The sequence below is a fragment of the Lolium rigidum genome, chromosome 7 (genome assembly GCF_022539505.1).
Source record: "Lolium rigidum isolate FL_2022 chromosome 7, APGP_CSIRO_Lrig_0.1, whole genome shotgun sequence".
NCBI lineage: Eukaryota > Viridiplantae > Streptophyta > Magnoliopsida > Poales > Poaceae > Lolium > Lolium rigidum.
This window is the reverse complement of record NC_061514.1, coordinates 235,523,710-235,527,602: the sequence shown is the minus strand read 5'-3', so window position 1 is coordinate 235,527,602 and position 3,893 is coordinate 235,523,710. Positions and strand designations below refer to the sequence as shown.

The following is a 3,893-nucleotide window of genomic DNA, read 5'->3' as shown; positions in this document are numbered from 1 at the left end:
GAGGAACAAACCTTTCTAATGAAGGAATATATAAATATGCACTCCAAAACAACTATTATAACCAGGAGAACAAACCGTCTAGATGATGTGGAACAACCGCCTAGCCGGTGGGGAACAACATCCTAGATAGAGGCGAACAACAACCTAGACAGTGGGGAACAACATCCTAGATTTGTGGGAACAACCGCCTAGATGGAGGGGAACAAGAACCTAGATGAAGGGGAACAACGACCTCAATGGATGGGAACAAGTCTAGACGATGGGGAACAACCGCCTCGACGAAGGGGAATAGCGGCCTAGACGGAAGGGAACAACAACCTAGACGGTGGGGAACAATCGCCTAGATGGGTGGGAACAACAGCCTAGATTGAAGGGAACAACACCCTCAACGGAGGGGAACAACAATCTAGACGATGGGGAACAACTGCCTTAATGGAGGGGAACAACCGCCTAGACGGAGGAAAACAACAACCTAGATGGAGGGGAACAACATCATATACAATGGGAACAATTGCCTAGACGGTGGGGAACAACCGCCTAAACGGGAACAAAAGGCTAGACAGAAGGGAACAACATCCTCAACAGAGGGGAACAACAACTTCGGTGGAGGGGAACATCCGCCTGAATGGAGGGGAACAACAACCTAGACGGAGAGAAAAAAACCCTCGATGGTGGGGAAACATCCGCCCAGACGGAGGAGAACAACAATCTAGACGATGGGGAACAACTGCCTTAATGGAGGGGAACAACCGCCTAAACGGAGGAAAACAACAACCTAGATGGAGGGGAACAACATCATATACAATGGGAACAATTGCCTAGACGGTGGGGAACAACCGCCTAAATGGGAACAAAAGGCTAGACAGAGGGGAACAACATCCTCAACAGAGGGGAACAACAACTTCGGTGGAGGGGAACATCCGCCTGAATGGAGGGGAACAACAACCTAGACGGAGAGAAAAAAACCCTCGATGGAGGGGAAACATCCGCCCAGACGGAGGAGAACAACAACTAGACGGAGGAGAACAACACCCTATACAGTGGGGAACAACATCCCATATGGGTGGGAACAACTGCCTAGACGGAGGGGAACAAAAGGCTAGACGAAAGGAAACAACAACCTCGATGGAGTGGAACAACCGCTTCGATGGAGGGGAACAACCGTCTGGACAAAGAGGAACAAGAACAAAGAATATCACAAGGAACAACAAAAAAACATCCTGGACCAAAAGACTGTGTGGAACTAATTTTCTAGAACAAAAGGAACATATCCTACAAAATAAAGAACATCAAACTATATATTAGGGAACAACATAGAACATTGCATGGAATAGTAAAAATACACCCGGGAAAAAAACTTTGTCGAAATAATTTTTGGGATGAAAGGAACAGATCTTTTAGAACAAATGAACAATTCAATATACATTGGGAAACAACGAAGAACATCACAAGGAACAAGAAAAATTCGCCCGAGAACCAAATCTTTGTGAAAATAATTTTCTGGAAACTAAAAGAACAAATCTTCCAAAACAGAAGAACGACTCAATATATACTAGGAAACAACATAGAACATAACAGGGATGAATAAAAGTATACATTCGAACACAATTTGGTCCAATTATTTTTCTAAAACAATTAAAATAAATATGTTTGAAGAAATAAATTATTATTATTATTACAGGAATAAAAACATACGTAAAAAACAACGAAAGAAAACAGCTAGGAACAAAAGTAAAGTTGTGACTAATTTTAATAAACAATAGAAAAAATCAGTAACGAAGGACCAAATTATTATTCATCCCTACCGAACGTAGCTGGTGCCAGCACATACACCTACCGAACCGGCATAGAGCACGTCCTCGAACGAAAGCGAACGTGTTAAGCTACAATGGGCCGGCCCTCTCGCGGAACGCGTTCAGCGAAACGAGACTCTGTAGCGCGCGCGCGCTACCGAGCATTCTCCCCTTGAAGGGGTCATGATGAAGAACTCAAGCCGATGTGAACTTGTGCTCGACCTAAGGCGGACGGACCCAACGAGAACGGCCCAGCAAGTACGGCCCAAGCCGCACTCACGCGAGGACGAGATTTTGACCGCGTGCGGCCGGCTGGCAGAACGCTGCAGGGTAGGAGGAGGAACGTGGTACCGCAGTCTTTCTTCTGTGTGCAACAAACATATACGCCGCACAGATTAGGGCATTGAATCTGATCGGGGAATACCTGATCGGATCGGCAAGATATGGCGGCGATGATCCGGTCTACTCTCGCGGGTCTCGCGCTCCGGCGATCATCTGCAAGTCTGAGGCTCTCAGCCGCTCGCCTCCACTCGACACCTGAATCCTTCAGCGCGGCCGAACGGGTATGTATCCTCTCGGAGTATAAGCTGGATAGATTAGCTATACTCTACCTCGCTCTCTCGATCAAATTCTCGTGCTTTAATCAAGTTTTTTGCGCAATTAGTCAACATCAGATATTGTACCCTTACAGCTTGTACTCCCCGATTAGTCTAGGCCCCGTCGATGCGAGAAGAGAAAGCATAGTATTTGCAAGAGCAGTATGAAGGTTCACGTAACAAGATTGTGGACAGCATGGGCAGCACAGAAACCCTTCGACTAACAACTAATTGCCTACTCACCATAGCCAAGAAATAAAGTTATGCATTCGATTTCACAAAATTGTCCTGCTAACTTCACCTGCAAAATCACCAGGTTCCTTTTTTGTCAGCTGAATTCTGAATTAGCGTTCAAATATATAGATTGAATTAGCGGTAATTGAGCATATCTGAAGCGGGTAAGAATCAATCATAGCTTGAAGATGCTATTTAGGAACCTAATGTCGTGCTCAGAATTGACTCTTGTAAAAGAAGAGAGGGGCAGGGGTCACGTTACACATAGTTAATGTATGTTTAATCACTTGCTTATACTTCTTGAGCGTCGAAGTAAGCGTCTCTGCATTGTACATTGTCTGATGCGATGGCTACATTTACAGAGGCGTCGTATCGATGAGAGTGATGAAGAGGAGGCTGAAAAGGCAAGGCGGAGGCGCACACAACAAAGGTTTGCTATAGCATTGGCAAATTAATTAACCTCGTGTATCTAAGCTCATTAATCAACTAAACTTTGTACTTGTTGGCATCTTAACTAATCATCAATTCACTTGCTCGTCTTTCTCAGACATGGCATCTCCCGTGGCCGGCAAGATGACTCTTTTGACGCGACAATGCTTTTGAACCTCGACATGAAACCCCGAGGCTCTGCCAAGGATTCTACTACAGCCTCTTCCTCCACGGAATCGACAACTGATATTTCAGCACGATCGCCGGGGGCAAGCTCGTGGTCGTGGGGATCGGTAGACTCGGCAGGAGGAGGAGACTCCGGAGGAGGTGACTGTGGTGGTGGAGGAGACTAGTGGTGGTGTGTGCCACAATTCTTAGGTAGTTTTTTTTTCCTGATTGTTGATTCATGGGATTGCAACTATGTGAACTTGTCTAGTGTTTTGTTAGCACAACATTTTATGAGAGAACCGGATGATTCCCACACATTGTTGTGAGGCATCTTGCTCTTACATTTCAAATAGTGAAATCAAATGTGTAGTTATGGCGTGTGTAAACATGAAAATTGTGCATTGCAATTTCTCTGGATAGAGAGTGACACCAGTATGGCAGTTTTATTCATCCTCTCTACTGTAATTTGTTTGACGAAGTGTGGTGGTTATCGCTTTGAACCTGAAGAAGGTGGACATAGTTCACAAACTAGGAAAACAAAGGATATTCTGCCAAGCAGCTGACACGCTTTTACACCCCTGACCACTCGCATATAGATCATACACGGCGCGTTTGTTTGGCTGCATCCTTTTTGCGGCTCAAGTAAGCAGTGTTGAGGCGGGCAATGCTGAGC

General features: G+C 45.4%; 1 long non-coding RNA gene across 1 annotated transcript; it reads left to right on the top strand.

Annotated features, from left to right (window-relative positions):
• The first annotated feature begins 2,899 nt into the window (after positions 1–2,899).
• On the top strand, positions 2,900–3,666 carry LOC124670441. The gene is made up of 2 exons (XR_006992528.1): positions 2,900–3,053; positions 3,171–3,666. It is a non-coding gene; the product is annotated as an uncharacterized LOC124670441 (long non-coding RNA).
• Positions 3,667–3,893: the final 227 nt, after the last annotated feature.